This window comes from Ammospiza nelsoni, chromosome 10 (assembly GCF_027579445.1).
Source record: "Ammospiza nelsoni isolate bAmmNel1 chromosome 10, bAmmNel1.pri, whole genome shotgun sequence".
NCBI classification, from domain to species: domain Eukaryota; kingdom Metazoa; phylum Chordata; class Aves; order Passeriformes; family Passerellidae; genus Ammospiza; species Ammospiza nelsoni.
The window spans coordinates 25,968,595-25,986,345 of NC_080642.1; the positions used below are offsets into that span (position 1 = coordinate 25,968,595).

The following is a 17,751-nucleotide window of genomic DNA, read 5'->3' on the forward strand; positions in this document are numbered from 1 at the left end:
GGGCAGGCGGCAGCGGGCACACGGGCATCCCGCTCTTGCAGCTGCTGAGGAGGTTGCTGTGCTGTGATTAAGCAGAGGAGGTGGAACGTGGCCTGAAACGCTGCCCTTCTCTAAAAACAGAGAATGGGTCGGGAGGTTTGGGCTCTGAGCACAGCCAGCAGCCTGGCCCAGGCACAGCCATGGCAGGACAGGGGCACAGGAGCCTGCTGCGACTGACCGTGGGTCTCTGGTTTCTCTCCGCAGGCTGCCAGCTCCTCATGCCATGGGAATGGCCCCACTCAGCCTGCCAGGCTGGGAGGGCTGGAGGGCGGCCGGTGTTCATTTGCTGTCAAAAATAAATTGGGATTTTTTTGTCATTATTGGAGTGTTTCTTTCCTCCTTTTCCAAGTTTTTGGCCTCCTGTGATAAATGGATGTGATTTGTGCTAACAAAACTGTAATTATATAAATATTTTTGGAAAATAATTGGAAAGGTATATGTGATTAATGTTATGAAGCACATGGGTTTCTTTTAGATGATACATGTAGGAAACAGGATATGGGAGACTGGATGAACAAAAGTTAGGAAGACTCCCAAGTCAGAATTGACATCAAGACAAAGTTAAGACAACTCCCAGGACAGGATCGGCCGTGACATGAATAAAGTTGGGACAATTCCAGACAGGGAGTCTAGAATAGTGCTCTTATCTATAAAATAATAAGGCTTACTTGGAACACAGTGCTTACTTACATAACACAGGACTTGGGGCACGTGCACAACCTGCCAGGTTATTCAGAGGACAGCGAGGAAGACTGTTGGCCTTCCTCCAAGAAGAGAAGCAAAGAGCCAGAAGCCCCCTTAGCCACAGCGGAAGCATGCGCTGTGTGTGCTGTGGTGATGTAGATTTCAAGAACCAGAAATAGGAGGAGATTTACAGGAAAATATTGATGAATATGTATTAGCACACAGTATATAAGTTGTGTTGGGATCCTTTTGCCTTTTGCACATGAGGCAGGGTGGGAAGCCCTCCCCGTACCCCGATCGATGGGTTTTGCTTATGCTTCATCTGAACCACTGCCAAATTTCTTTTTGTAACTACTGGATGCTATTTGATCATATTATTTTATCTCAATTAAAACTGCTGCTAAATTGTAAGTTTGTGGTTTATTAGACATATGGGACCACATATATAAGATCAGGAATACGACTTAATAGTTTACAAAACCAAAATGAATATTATTCAGCTAAATTAACAAGGAATAGAAAAGCATTCGAGACTTAATTACAAAGGATAAAGTCACAGAAATTATGATACTTGATTAAATGAATATGTTTTTACTTAATGAGTTAATAGCTCAGTCTCCTCTGGCTTTTGATCTCCTCCCCAGAAGGGGTGCAGTTCTTTGATCTCCTCTCCATGGGGGGCACAGTCCTTAGGGTTTGGTCTAGGCTTTGGCATGGGGTGTTGTGTTTTGGATGATGATGACTGCCAAAAACCCCCATAAAATCTCCCCCGGAACCCCCATATTCACTCAAACCCCCTCAAACTTCCTCCCAACCACTTCAGGAAAAATTTTGGGTGGATTTTGGGGGGGGTTTGGGTACCTCATGCATGCCGAAGTGGGCGTAGGATTCAAACCCACTAAAAATTCCCCCCTAAAATTCCCCTAAAATCCCTCCAAATCTCCCCCAAACCCCCAGAGGATGGATTTGGAGGAAATTTTGGGTTAATTTTTGGTAATTTTGGGTCAATTCTGGGTGGATTTTGGGTGGTTTTGGTACCTCCCCGACACCAAATTTGGCATAGGATTCAAACCCAGACAAAATCTCCCTCAAATCTCCTCAAAACCCTCCAAATTCTCCCCCAAAATGTGGGGGTTCCCAGGAGGGGGCACCGCTGATCCAGGGCATCGAGGCGCTGCCTGCAATCATCCATAACCGCCCCCAACGAGCCTCCAGGGCTTTACCCTCCATGAGCTGCAGCAGACTTGTCAGGAAAGGTGACAAGAGCCCGTGAAATGGTCCTTGTTGCAGGCAGATTAGCCACTTCAAAACTCCCTCCCATGAAAAACAAAAAATCTTAAACTGTTCCTAAATGTGAAAAACACGTTCACTCTCCTGTGAAAATGTAAAAAGTTTAATAAAGGACAATGGGAGACCAGGACCATGGAGCAAAGGTTATCACAGCCGGGTGCATCTTGGCACTGGGGATCCCCCTGAAATACCTTTCCCCTTACATCAGCCTGTTGCATATTCATAGAGCCTCATGCACAGCAAACTTTACCCCAAACTAGTTTACATGCTTCAAGAACGGTTTAGCATGGCTCTTCCTTGGATCTGCCTTTTTAGGGCATGCAGATTCCTTGGTTGTGGTTTTAGTCCATTCTTATCACCTCCAGTTTTTGGGCCTTGGTCCACTCTGCCTTCAGACGGGGAGTGCTGATAGTTGGCAGATCTGTACAGGTGTCCTCATCCTGCGTGCATTGGATGTTATCCCATTCAAGCAGGCAGTTTAACACAAGCAGCCATTTCACTAAGCTTAATTAATGACAGAAAACAAAACTATATCTTTACAACACAGTTACTTTAACATCACACATATAAAATCTATTTTAATATCTGTGAAAAGCCAATATTATAATACGTATCCATAAAAATAAACCTCTCGCTGAATGATGGTAGATGTCAGTCCCATGGCCCAGTCCCAGTACTGGGAATTTTGCTTCCCTTACTGGAAATTCCCCTCCTCATAAGCTTTCTAGTCCCATGTTTTTAAGGTCACTATCGTTATACACATATATTATAATACTGGCTTTTCAAAGATATTAAAATGTATTTTATATCTGTGTGTTAAAGTAACTGTTATTGTCTTGGTTTGAAAAGACAGGTGTCAGCTAAGGAAGGCAGGTTCCTCCCCTGGAATGGAAAATGTAAACCCCCTCCCTCTGAATTGTTGTAATTTTGAAATTAAGGGGCTCTCAAGCAAAGATATGGGAATAGGAATAACAGGTTTTATAAGGAAAAATTAAAAATACAAATGCTGTAGTACAAACAAACAAAACCACTGACAGAGTCAGAACAGTACCTGACACCTTGTGGGTCAGGGTATTGGCAGCAGTCCCAGTCAATGGTGGCTGCAGCCCTCCTGCAGTGCCAGGTGTGGTTCTGTTGGAGCAGGGAGCCTGGAGAAGGGTGGAGTTTTCCTCTGAAGGTCCGGGCTGCTGCAGATGGGCTGGGGAATCTTCCGTCCTCTGGGAATCCAGTGGAGAAGACAGCTGCTCCTCTGGCAATGCAGTGGGAAAAGGCTGATCCTCTGGGAATCCAGTGGGAAAAGGCTGATCCTCTGGGAATCCAGTGGGAAAAGGCTGCTGTGGTGTTCCAAACCTCAGATTCTATCCAGGTAGGAATGCTTGGCTCCTCCTCCTGGGCGGAGCATCACCTAATGGCAGGATGTCATTTTATCAGCCATGCAGGGACACTCAATGGCCCATTAACAGCAGATAATTAATAATTAATGGCCAGTCCATTATCAGAAGATATCTCCTGGAGGGAGGATTGGTTGTGGAAGAGATAAACTGCCCAATGAACAGAAGATAACTGCCCCACCTCTGACAGATGGCAAACAGAAAACACACTTATCTTGCAATCGAGGACCTGTCCTCACTGGCTGCCCCCATTCTCCAGAGTTCATGGTATCCAGGGAGGCCACAGCTGCTGATGTCGGGAACAAACAAGTTGGGTCTTGGTTTGAGAAAGCTCCAGAATCCATTTCTGACCCCCGACAGACAGAGCAAAGGCAGAGCCATGGGGTTTTTATAGGGTATCCCAGGGCTGGAGTTGGGGTTTGGGTCAAGGGAGGAGTTCTTAGCAACACAAGAAGGGTGAAATCAAATTCCTGCCTCTTAGACACAGAGCCACTCCACACAGAATGTGTCCCCAAGTCCTAAATTCCCCCTCAAACTCTTGATTAATGGAGGGACTTTGGACATCTTTGATCAATTTCATTCATTTAACCCTGTTTGGCTGCTTTTAAGAGATGAAGATGAAGCAGAGGAAAATTCAGGCCAAACGTAAAGGAGAAGCAGCCAGGTGTGTTCCCAACATGGATCACAGGAATGTGAGTGACCAGGGCTGTGCCCAAAGTGCCTCCTGCAGTGGGGGATGGAGCTGGAGCAGCGCACGAAGCTCCTCCCGCACTCGGGGCACTCGCAGGGCTTCCCTTACCGGTGGCTCCGTTGGTGCTTGTTCAAGTGAGAGCGCTGTGAGAAGCTCTTCCCACACTCCTCACACTTGTAGGGCCTCTCCCCAGTGTGGATGCGCCGGTGGGTGATGAGGGTGCAGTTGTGCTTGAATCCCTTCCCGCAGTCGGGGCATTGGAAGGGCCTCTCCTCTCTGTGAATCCAATAGTGCTTGAGGAGATAGGTGCTGGTCTTAAACCTCTTCCTGCATTTATCACACTCGTAGGGCCTCTCCCCTGTGTGGATCTTTTGGTGGCGGATCAGCTGGGAATGCAGCCTGAAGCTCTTTCCACATTTCCCACACCTGTGCGACCGTTTTCCAGTGTGGATGTTCCGGTGCTGAATCAGGTTGGCGCTCTGTCTGAACCTCTTCCCACACTCCCCACACTCGTAGGGCCGTTCCCCAGTGTGGGTCCTCTGGTGCCTGATCAGGGTTGAGCTCCGACTGAAGCTCTTCCCACATTCCTCACACTCGTGGGGCCTCTCCCCACTATGGATTTGTCGGTGCATGACAAGATGGGAATTGTGCCTGAAGCCCTGCCCACAGTCGGGGCAGCGGAAGGGCCTCTCCTCTGTGTGCGTGCGCTGGTGCTGGAGGAGATCAGACCTGGACTTAAATCTCTTCCTGCACTGATCGCACTCGTAGGGCCGTTCCCCAGTGTGGGTCCTCTGATGCTGATTCAGCTCGGATCTCAAGCTAAACCTCTTCTCACACTCCTCACACTCATAGGGCCTTTCCCCAGTGTGGGTCCTCTGGTGCCTGATCAGGGTGGAGCTCCAGCTGAAGCTCTTCCCACATTCCTCACACTCGTAGGGCCTCTCCCCAGTGTGGACCACCTGGTGCCTCATCAGCTGGGATCTCAAGCTGAAGCTCTTCCCACATTCCTCACACTCATAGGGCCTCTCCCCGGTGTGGATTACCTGGTGCCGGATCACGCTGGAGCTCCGGCTGAAGCTCTTCCCACATTCCTCACACTTATGGGGCCTCTCCCCAGTATGGGTTTGTTGGTGCATGACAAGATGGGACTTGTGCCTGAATCCCTTCCCACAGTCGGGGCAGTGGAAGGGCATCTCCTCCATGTGCGTGCGCTGGTGCTGGAGGAGATGGGAGCTGGTCTTAAATCTTTTCCTGCATTGATCACAATCGTAGGGCCGTTCCCCAGTGTGGGTCCTCTGGTGCTTGATCAGGTTGGAGCTCATCCGGAACCTCTTCCCACACTGCACACGTTTCTGGGGCTTCTCCCTATCATGGAGCTGCTCATGGAGCACCAGCTCCGAGCTCTGGCTCCATCTCTGGCCGCCTTCGCGGCCCAGGTTGGCTCTTTCCCCCTCAGATCCCCACCAGCTGCGTTTGCAGCCCTTCCTCGTGCGGCATCTCCAGGGCTTTTCCTCCGTGTTGGATTCCTGCGCTGTGGAGCCGCTCAAAACGGCCTCTTCCACCAGGTTCTGCCGCGGGCATTTGTCCTCCCTGCTCTCCATGCTCAGCTCCTGCTCTGGGGGAGGAAGGACAAGGATAGGATGGGATTTGCCTCCATACCACAGGCAAGGGCAAGGAGATCCCGCCAGGGCTGAGCTGCAGCCGGGGCCATGCTGGGCTAGGAGATGGAGCAGCACAGAGGGGAAAAGGGCACTGACTTCCTCCTCACCTGCATCAGTGTCCTGGGGCATATTCCTCTGCCTTGCAGCCTCCCAAGGGTTGGGAATGGGAAATCCTGGTTTGGGGAAAACAAGGGATGAGCACATTGAGTTTGAAGGTCCCTCTGCCCAAGTCCATCTCTAGGAGTCACTGGCAATCTGGGTGGCATAAAAACCTCCCAAACACCAAGATTCAGCCCTGGAAAAGCCTCCCAGGAGTTTCCTGTGCCTGGTCCCTCCTCTTTGGTGTTTGGGGGTTCCCCCTGTCCCAGCTGCTGGGGTCACGCTTGGATTGGGGGCCCCCATTCTCCTCGGTGCCTGCCCTGCTCAGGCTGCTGGCAGTCCCAGCAATGCCAAAAGCTCCCCCCTCTTCGCTCTCCCCATTTCGGGATGCCGGGGCTGTTTGAGCTCCTGGGCTCCCTTCTCCCCTCATTCTCTGCTCTGGGCTGCAGCGGCTCCAAGGAGTCCCCCCTGCCCCTCTCCAGGCTCTTGAGGCTCCTGCCAATGGCGGCGTTCCCCCTCTCTGGGCTCCCCACTTTGGGCTCCTGGGGGACACAGGGCTCTGCTCCTCCAGGCTGCCTCTGCCGGCACCGCCACTGGCACCCCCCGATGTCCCCCCGAGGGGCCTTTTCTGCTCAGCCTTGGACTGCTTCATTCTCCAAACATCCCCCCAAAAACCCAACCCAGGGACCCCCCGGGATATCTGGGCTGAGCTCCCTCCCCCTCCCCACTCACCTGCTCGATGGTGAGGGGGGGGTGATGATCCCACAGGTGGGGGCTGCGAATTCAGGGGAGGAATGACCGCGTGGTTTTCTTCTTTCCTTGATTCTCCTTTGTCCCTCCTCTTCCTCCCTCTCCTCTTCCATCCCTCCTCCCCCCTAATCCCGCCACCCCCTCCATCCCTGCCCTTCCCTTCCTCCTCCTCCTCCTCCAGCTCCTCCTGAGCAACTGGCATCAGGCTGGAAGCAACTCAGGGCAGCTGGGAATGACTGGGAACATGCTGGGAGCAACTGGGATACACTGAAACCACAAAGGGGGTAAATGGCAGCAACTGGAGCCACACTGGATGATCATGGGAGCAGCTGTGCCCATGCTGGGATCCTATGGGAAATGGCTGGGATCATACTGGGAGTGACTGGGAAGGTGCTGGTTCTGACTAGAACCATACTGGAAGTGACTGGGAGCAACTGGGCCCACACTGGGAGTGCCAGGGAGTCACTCTGAGCATGACTGCAATAACGCTGGGAGTATCTGGGACTGACTGGGGTCATACTGGGGGTGACTGGAACCATACTGGGAGTGACTGGGAGTGGCTGTGAGCAACTGGAATCATGCTGAAAGCAACTGGGGGGAACTGGGAGTGACTGGGAGCATGCTGGGGCTGACTGGGATATACTGGGGGAGACTGGGAATCACTGGGATCATACTGGAGGCTCCTGGGGTAATCCTGGCATTGACAGGGAGCAACTGGGATCATAATGGGGGCCACTGGCATCATACTGGGAGTGACTGGGATCATCCAAGAAGTGAGTGGAACCATACTGGGTATGACTACTGCTCCTGCTGGGGTCATCCTGGGAGCCACTGGGATCACACTTTGGGCAACTGCCAGAAACTGGGATCATGCTGGAGGCAACTGGGAGGAACTGGAAAAGACTGGGATCATTCTGATCTAACTAGAACTGTACCAGGCCAACTGGGATATGCTGAGACTGTCTGTGACCATACTGGGAGGACTGGAAGCACACAGGGAACAGCTGGGACCATGCTGGGGGCAACTGGGAGTGAGTTGGACCTCGGTGAGAGGGACTGGGACTATTCTAGGGACAACTGGGACCATGCTGCGAGGAACTGGGAACAAGTGGAACTACTCTGGCAGCAACTGGGATCATACTGGTTTGACAGTGGGAGCAGTTGGATCCATGCTGGGTGAGACTGGGATCACACTGAGGATGACTGGAGTCATACAGGGATTAACTGGGAATGGCTGTGAGCAACTGGAATCATGCTGAAAGCAACTGAGGGGAACTGAGAGTGACTGGAAGCATGCTGGGGAGGACTGGGATATACTGGGAGAGACTGGGAATCACTGGGATTATATTGGAGGCTCCTGGGGTCATGCTGGCATTGACAGGGAGCAGCTGGGATCATACTGGGGGCCACTGGCATCCGACTGGGAGTGAGTGGAGTTACACTGCAAGTGACCGGGATCATACTGGGAGTAACTGGGATCATACTGGGACTGACTGGGATCATACTGGGAGTTACTGGGATCATACTGGGAGTAGCTACAATCGGACTGGGATTGCAGGGGGTGTGATTAGTCCCTGTCTGGGGGGTGCTGGGAGCTGCCAGGCGTATGCTGGGAGCCGAATGCGCAGCCACTGAGGAACTGGGAGCAACTGGGAATGGCAGGATGCAGCTGCAGCAGCGGCAGCTCCCCGGTGGCCCCGTGCCAGTGCCGCTCGTGGTGCCGGCTCTGGCTGTGCCGAGATCCCGCTGGAAGGGGATCCCAGCCAGGGACCCCATGGACACCAACTGGGGGAAGCCCGGGCCGGGCTCCGACAGCGCCACGGGCAGAGAACGCAGGGACAGGAGAACTGGGGGGACACCGAGATTTGGGGGCTGGGGGGCACGGGGGAACCAAAGGGAGAGCTGGGCAAGCAGGGAATGGGGTTTGGGGGTTCCAGGACTGAGAAAAGGGGAGGCTGTGGTGGGTAGAGGGGGCACAGGCTGGGCTAAGGGGGTTCCTGCATGCAGGAAAGGGAGCTCCAAGGATCCCCGGTGTCCCCATTCCCAGCAAAAGGTGGGAAAACCCGGGATGGCCGGGAATAAGGGTCCCAGGTGTCCTCGGTGTTAAGGAAAGGAGGGGCTGGGGGCTGGGAAAGGCAGGAACTGGGGTCCAGGGGGTCTCTGCGGGAAGGAAAAGGGGGCTCTAGGGGCTGGGAGAGGCGAGATGGCCGGGAAGGGGGTGCGGGGTGGATCCCATGCCCGGGAATGGGGGTGCGGGCGTTGTTGGTGCCGGATCAGGGGGTGCAGGGTGGATCCCCTGCCCAGGAATGGGGGTGCGGGGGTTGTTGGTGCCGGATCAGGGGGTGCAGGGTGGATCCCCTGCCCAGGAATGGGGGTGCGGGCGTTGTTGGTGCCGGATCAGGGGGTGCAGGGTGGATCCCATGCCCAGGAATGGGGGTGCGGGGGTTGTTGGTGCCGGATCAGGGGGTGCAGGGTGGATCCCATGCCCAGGAATGGGGGTGCGGGGGTTGCTGGTGCTGGATCAGGGGGTGCAGGGTGGATCCCATGCCCGGGAATGGGGACTCGAGGGGATCCCGGTGCCCAGGAATGGGGGTTCAGGAACCCCCGGTGCTCCGGGATGGGCGATCAGAGCGTCCCGGTACTGGGGATCCCCCTCAGCTCTCGCCGCCCCCCGGGCCCCAGGAGCGCCCCCAGCGCTAGAGCTATCGTGCCGCTCCTCCTCACTCCCAGTGTGATCCCAGTATGGTCCCAGTAGAACTCAGTCACCCGCGAGCTGCTCTCAGGATGATCCCAGTACAGCCCAGTCACTCCCACTGCTGCCATCCCCCCCACCCCTCGCCCCGTTCTGACCTGACCCGGCTCCATCCCCGCTCCTCACGCCGGCTGCGAGGGCTCCGGGACTGGACGAGGAGGAGGGAGGAAGAGGCGGAGCGGCAGCAGGAAGCGGCGGGAGCACAGGACGGCCGGAATCATGCGGCTCCAGCGCTGCCTGAACTCTGGAACCCAAGAGCATCGCCCCCCATCCCGCAGATGCCCCCTCTCTGGGCTCCCCACTTTGGGCTCCTGGGGGACACAGGGCTCTGCTCCTCCAGGCTACCTCTGCCGGCAGCCGCCACCGGCACCCCTCGATGTCCCCCCGAGGGGCCTTTTCTGCTCAGCCTTGGACTGCTTCATTCTCCAAACATCCCCCCAAAAACCCAACCCAGGGACCCCCCGGGATATCTGGGCTGAGCTCCCCCCCCCCCCCAATCGCCGCTCGCCTGCGCTTTGTGAGGGGCGATGATCCCACGGGTGGGGGCTGAGAATTCAAGGAAGGCACGACTGAGTGCTTCTTTCTCCTTTCCTCGATGCTCCTTTGTCCCTCCTCTTCCTCCCTCTCCTCTTCCATCCCTCTTCCCCCCTAACCCCGCCTCCTTCTCCCCCTCCAACCCTGCCCTTCCCTCCCTCCTCCTCCTCCCCCAGCAGCAGCCACACCTTCGGTGCCCCGTTCCCGCAGCCCTCGCAGCCCGTGGCAGGAGCGGGGACAGGTCGGGATGGGCAGCGCAGGGCTCTCGGCTGCTCCCAGCCGCTGCGGGCGGGGGGAGCCCGGCCCGGGCCAAAGGAGAGGCAAACTGGGCAAACTGGGGGCCTTGCTGGGGACCCTGCCTGGCCACTGCCAGCCCTTGGGGCTCCTCTCGGCACATCCGCCGGGGGGGAACGCACACAGGGCTGGGGGATCCCAGCAGAGGCAGCACTGCCAGGGACTGGGCTGGACTGGGATCGTACTGGGAGTGACTTGAGCTGTACTGAGTTTGTACTGACATCATACTAGGATCGTACTGGGATTGTACTGGGTTTGTGTTGATATTATACTGGGAACATACTGGGAGTGGCTGGGATTGTACTGTGTTTGTACTGACATCATACTCGGATCGTACTGCCATTGCAGGCCAGCGTGTGATCGCACTGATGGACACTGGGATCATACTGGGATCATACTGGGAGTGAGCAGGAGCCTGCGGGGAGCAATTGAGACCATGTTAGCGGCAAATGGGATACACTGGGAGTGACTGGGATTATACTGAGGATGACTGGGAGTAGCTGTGAGCAAGTGGGGACATGATAGGAGCAACTGGGAGGAAGTGGGAGTGACTGGGCGCATGCTGCAGGTGATTGGAAACTGCTGAACTTCAACTGGGATGATGCTGGAGGTGACTGGGATCATACTGGCAGTGAGTGCCACTACACTGAGGCTGACTCTGAGTGCTTGTAAACAAATGGGATCATACTGGAAAGAACTGGAAAGATGCTGGAGGGAACTGGGGTACACTGGGAGATACTGGGAGTGACGGGAAGGAAAGTGAGGGTGAAAGAGCAACTGGAACCATGTGGAGCACAACTGGTTCATACTGGCAGGGACTGGGAGCACACTGGGATCATTTTTGGATCATACTGGGAGGGACTGGACTAATACTGGGAGTAACTGAAAGTGACTGGGAACACACCCTGCACATCATCCCCCATACTGGGCCTGACTGGGAGCATGCTGGCAGCAAATGGCATCATACTGGGACTGACTGGGTTGATCCAGGAAGCAACTGGAACCATGCTGGAGGCAGCTGGGACCTTACTGGGAGAGACTGGAAGCAACTGGGATTACACTGGGACCACACTGGGAGGGCTGGCATGTGACTGGGATCAAACTGGAGCTTACTGGGATCATATTGTGGCTGAAAGGGAGCAACTGGGATCACACTTTGGGCTACTGGGCGCAACTGAGAGAAACTGGGACGATGCTGCAAGCAAACTGGAGAAACTGGGAAGGACTGGATGCATGCTGGAGGCAACTGGGATATACTGGGCATGACTGGGGGATCATATTGGGATAACTAACACCTTACTGGGGCCACTGGCAGTGCCTGGAAATGACTACAGACATGCTGGGTACTACTGGGATATACTGGGAGTGTCTGTAACCATACTGGGGGGACTGGAACCACACTGGGAACAACTGGGACCATGCTGGGGGCAACTGGGAGTGAGTGGGACCATGCTGGGAGGGACTGGGACCGTATGGAGAGTAACTGGGACTAGAGCAGGGGCAACTGGGTTCAACTGGGACCATACTGGGAGTGTCTGTAACAACAGGGGAGTGATGGAAGCACATTGGGAACAGCTGCGTCCATGCTGGGAGCAACTGGGATCACACTGGGGGCACTGGCATCAGACTGGGAGTGACTGGGAGCAACTGGGATTAGACTGCAAGTGATTTGGGTCATACTGGGACTGGCTACACTCATACTGGGATTATACTGGGTGTGAATGGAACCTGACTGGGGGTTACTGGGAGCTACTGGGCCCGTGTTGGGAGGAAAATGTGACACACTGGGAGCAACTGGGATCAGCTGGAAGGTACTGGAACCGTGCTGAGAGGACTGAGACTACAACTGGGATCATACTGGGAGCAACTGGGACCACCCTTTGAGCAACAGATAGAAACTGGGATTGTGCTAGAGGAAACTGGGAGTGACTGGGGAAGACTGGGATCATTCTGAGGTAACTAAAACATACTGGGAGTGTCTCTAACCATACTGGGGGGACTGGAACCACACTGGGAACAGCTGGGATCACGCTGGGAGTAACTGGCACGATGCTGGGGGAAACTGAATCTACCCTGGAGGCAACTGGGCATGACTGGGACCCTGCTGGGAGGGACTGGGACTAATCTTGGAACAACTGGGATCATAATGGGAGGAACTGGGCACATCTGGAATTATGCTGGGAGCAGCTGGGATCACACTGGGATCACAGTGAGAGCAGCTGAATCCATACTGGGTTACACTGGGATCTCGTTGAGAGCGACTGGAATCATACTGGGATTGACTGGGAGTGGCTGGTTTTGTGGATTTTGGGGGGTTTGGATTTTGGGGGGCTTTATTGGCATTTTGAGGGGGAGTTTTTCTGGAAGTGTTTGGGGGTTTATTGAAATTTTTGTGGCTGTTTTTGAATTTTGGGGCTTTTACTGGGATTTTGTTAGGATTTTTTGGGATTCTCAGAAATTCTGGAGGTTTTATTGGGATTTTCAGGAGACTCTGTGGGCATTTTATTGGCATTGTGGGGGCATTCAGTGGGATTCACTGGGGATTTGGGGTTTTTTGGGACTTTTGGTGGGATTTTTTGGGTGTTGCCAGAATTTCTTTGGATCTTGGGGGGAGATTTTGTGGGACATTTTATGATTTTGGGGACATTTTTGGGGGATTTGCAGAGTTTAATCAGGATTTTTGGGATGATTAGGATTTCAAGAGATTTTTGGGCTTTTATTGGGATTCTAGGGTGTTTTAATGGAATTTTGAGAGATTTAATTGGGATTCAGTGGGTTTTATTGGGACTTTTGGGGCTTTTAAGGAGATTTTGGTGCCTCTGAGCCTGTCCCCACACCCAGGGAATGCCCCAAAGCCCCCCTAGAATTCCACTAAAATGCCACAAAATCCCCAATAAGTATTAAAAAACCCTCAAAAACCCCAGAGAATCTCTAAAAATCCCAGTGGAACTCACGCAAATTAAAAAAAAATCCCAAAAATTTCAACAAATTCCCCCCCAAGAAAACCCCAAAACCCGAACAAAACACCCCAAATCAACAAAACCCCCCCAAAATCACGCAACCATCCCAAAAACCAATAATTCTCCTCCAAAAACCCCAATAATTCTCCCCAAACTCCCAACAAAATCCCCTAATGCCCTAAAAAGCCACTCTGAAACCCCCAAAACCCCTCTCAAAACCCCGAAATCCCCACAAATGCCCCCAGAACCCCCCAGACTCAGTGGGGCCGTCCTGGATCAGGGGGCACCGGCCGGTGGAACAGCAGACACTTCAGGCGGCCCTCGGAGCTCTTTGGGGAGGGGGCACCATGGGAGACCCCCAAAAACCGGGGGGGGGGGGGGAAACCCTGCTGTGTCCCCGCCCCCTGAAACCCCCAGACCCCGGTTCAGGGTGGGCCTGGGACCCCCAAATCTCCCCCGGGACCCCTCCAGGATCCCCAAACCCCCCAGAGTCCCCCAGGGTTGGCCCAGCACCGCCCTGGACACCAAAACCTCCCCAGGACTCTCAGACCCCCCCCATTTCCTCCGAAAATTCATCCCAGACCCACCTGAGACCACCCCCCAAATCCATCAGACTGCCCCACATCCCCCTCAATCCCCCCCAAACCCTATGAAATCCCTTCAGGCTCCCCCGTATTTCTCCAGAGCCACCTCAGAATCCCCAAGATCCCCTCACAACCCCACCGTTCCTCTCACAATCCCCCAAAATCCCCTCAGACCCTCCCAATTCCCCTCAGATCTCCCTAAACCCACGTGAGAACCTTCCAGACCTTCTCAAGCTCCCCCAAAGCTCCCTAAGCCCCCTCAGACCCACCTCAGATCCCCCTCATTCTCGCCAATCCCACCGCACACCCTCGTGTTTCCCGTCGATGCCCCCAAAAATCCCCAATTTCCCCTCACACCTGCCCCAAACACCCCCAGTTTCCCCCCGGCTCACCTCCGGCGCGTGCGCGGGCTCCCCAAGGCAACAGCGGCGCGCCTCGCCGAGCCAACCAATGACTGCGCTGCACTTCACAAACCAACAAATCACTGTTCAGTTTCATTTCTCACCCAACTCCTCCCACAGCACAAGCCCAGGCCACACCTCTCACCCCCAGTGCTCAGGGAATAAAAAACTCCACCTTTTCTTCTATTTCTGCTCTCAGTTGTGCCTTAAGGGAGGACAGTTCCTTTTTCAAACATGACAGCTCATTTTCCTACAAACTGTTAAATAAAGGACAGGGTTAACTCTGCACAGCCCACAAAAAGGAAAACAGTCCCAAGTGAGGCAGTAATTAACAGGGACACTCATTAGATACACAAGATAATTCTATGTGCTTTTCAGCCCTATACTTGAAGCTTTGCTTTAGCTTGTTTAACAAAGACTGAAGCACTGTCAGAAACAGGTACTTGATCAGAAATGTTCAAGGTAATACCTTAAAACCCTTGGGAGAGCAGGGGTAAAGGGCACAATCTAAATATTTAAAACAAAAGTTTCCTATTCAAAGTGGGGAGTCAGAACATGACCCACTATCTGGAGGAGCAGACACAAACACACTGCTACTCCAATTTATTTTTAGAAACATTTTGAGTTTTTAGTGCCCAGAATAAGATCTGTTGCAGCAGGTTGGGTGGGACTGCTACTGGTAAAAATTCAAACCACACTGGAAAAGTTCCCAGAGAATGTCTCTGGTGGGAAGACCCCAGAGCACAGCAGGAAAAGAAACTCTAAGCAAATTGAAAAAAGATCTTTAGAAGTCACAAACTGACTGAAGATCACATCTTTTGTCTCTCTGTGCTGACGGTGGGCAAGAGGGAGGGATTGGAAAAAAAGGTGTTTTAAAGGTTTATATTAACTCTTATTACTCACTTTTAATTCTATTAATAATAATTTTTGATACTATTTAAGTTTGAATCTGCTTTACCCTCAAAGTGTTTTTCTCCTAATCTTTATCTCAACTCAGTCCTTGAATTTTTCTTTCCCCTCCTCTGCTCAACAATAGCAAAGAAAAATGAGTGAATGTTTTTTTGTGTGTGCCTGCACTTAGCCAGTATAAAACCCCTACACAAGGACATCAGCCCCTTCCCTGAATTATTGAACATTGCAAAGTGCTCCTTACCAGGGCTCTTTCTGATGAGAACTGCTTTTGCTGTTTCATTTTATATACTTTTAACTCTGCATCTTTTTCTTCAACCATTTTATCATATTCATTCTGTGTCAAAAAAACCAAACCAACAACCAACTCAAAACATGTGACTAAATATTACAATTATGGAGTTATCCAGTCTTAAAACATCATTTTTTCAAACCAGGCTCTTAAGATTCATAAAGAAAAGATTCATTGATGCTTCTGCAGAAACTGTAAAACAGGAAATGCTCAATTCAAGTATTATTTTGTGGACTGGCAGAGAGTGCTTTATTTCTGTGCAGCAATATGTGCTCAGCACTAAGAGCCAGCTGTGCCATCTTTATTAATGTATCTGCTAAAGATATTGCAAAATGAGGAATAGAAAGGTAAACTAAAATGTGTCAGGCTAAACTGCTGACAGTCACTAGGTAACCTTTGAGAAAGAGGCCAAACTGATACTGAAAAATATTGCATTCACATGGTATCAAAGGAAGCCTGAACTGAAAACAAAAATCTAAAAATCCCAGAAGTTTAGATGACTGGAATTTATCTGCCCATAGGAATCTTTTCAAAATCTTCAAATGAATTTGATTTTAGATGATGCAAAGTCCAGCATGTGTTCAGCTTCCTTTTCCCAGACTCAGGCCTGTTTCTGCTTTTGAAAGGTCATTAACGTGGTGTCACAAGTTATAAACATGGTATTGACATGGTATCACCCATTGCAAACCACAGCAAGCAGGAAAATCTCTGACCTTGTGCTTTTCCATCAGTGCCACCATCTCAGTTATCTTGTGCTGACAAGATATCTGGCATCAGTTTCTCTCTGTATCATTGCAGTTTCATTACAAAGCAACCTCATCTTTTCTACCTGTTAGTAATAAATTGCATTTCATTCATCAACATAGCAATACATTTCTTTTAAATCTTAATTTCTTCTTCTCCCTGTGGTACAAAGTTTGCAATCCCACTTGGGCTTTATTTGCTTTCAAGATCCCTTTGCAATCCCTCATCTTTTCTGCAGATTGGTAAAATGGGCAAGATCAAAGGTACAGCCATGGCAGGCAAGCTCACTGCAAACCAAAATGCCATTTCAAGCACTCTGCCCTAACATTTCTTAGCATTGCCATCAAAAAATGCGTGGGCAGAAAAATACTAATATGGGAGAAGTTATAATCTAATTTAACTGGGCTGACCTTATACCAAGGGTGGAATTTCTTTGAACTATATCTTGAAAGAAAGAATTTTTAATGGAGTTCTCATTTTCAAAGACATATTCAAATACTTCAACCTAAGCACCTAATGTACTAAAGCTTTGCTCACAGGGATTCACAACAAGTTCCATTTATGTTAATAAGACTGAAATATGAGCAAGGACTCTGGCCAATAAAGCTTCATAAAAACATTTTAAATTAAAAAAAAATTAAATTGCAGTAAAAATTAACACCTCTCACCTCTTCACAAAGTTTATTTTCATTTACTTTTCTTGTTTCTATGTCTTTTTTATAGATAGATGTCAACTTCTTCCTTATGTTGCTTGTTCATATTTTCCATCTCTAACTGCAATTTATTCACCTTTGGAGAATGCAGAATTGCTGCTCTTATTTGTTTAGGAATTACTATGTTAATGATTTTTTCTTACCTCTTATTTTTGAGCACAAACACTGTTACTTTTCAGGTATATGATTCAAGTGTTTCCTATTTAAAAGTTCAGGTGTTTTTTTTTTAATAAAGAGTTGAACTTTGGCCTGAAGTGAGTTAGAAAATACTCAAAGGAACAATGGCAACAGCACAATGGGGAAGACTGCCCTAAGCACTCACCCTAAATGCTGTGAATGCCTCAAGAAAAAACAAACACATGTTTGTTTTTTCTCTCTTGTAAATCTGTATCAGATTTTCACAGGTTTTATGGTACATTTTCCTCCCAGCTGTGCATTTTGATTACAGTTTTTCCTTTTAAGTTTATCATATGAATATCCTCAAAAAACTCCACTTTTCTTCAAGTGCAGTACCCAAAGCTGGACACAACATTCCCATCAGAGGGATTGCCACTGCAGAACACATTTAAAGAACAGACTAAAAAGAGTAATATATTTTTATATATATGTATATTTCTTTTAAATGCTTTTCTGTTACAATGAGGTTGCTGAACCCTGTTCAGTCCACTATCAACAAAAGAAAAAAAAAGGAACAGATTGGAAACATCATTAATTGCAATGTGAATCCATCTCTTAAATGTCCAATAGTCAGTGCCCAATGATTAAAAATGGAAGCATCTTCTAAAAACTATGAGCTCATTCCTGCAAAGTCTGTATCCCAGATCCAAAAACCAGTTCAGAATGTATTTAACAAGTATTATCATTACTTACACTGGGAGTTAAAAACACTCACCTCATCTTCTACATGATGTTATTCAAACCTACCTTCCCTTCATAAGTATTGCTTTTCTTGCTTTCTGCAGT

The 17,751-nt window shown here is 50.8% G+C and overlaps 1 pseudogene; it reads right to left on the minus strand.

The window, feature by feature from the left end:
• Positions 1–2,100: 2,100 nt before the first annotated feature.
• LOC132077836 (zinc finger protein 208-like) overlaps positions 2,101–17,751 on the minus strand; it is a 416,438-nt pseudogene continuing 400,787 nt past the window's right edge.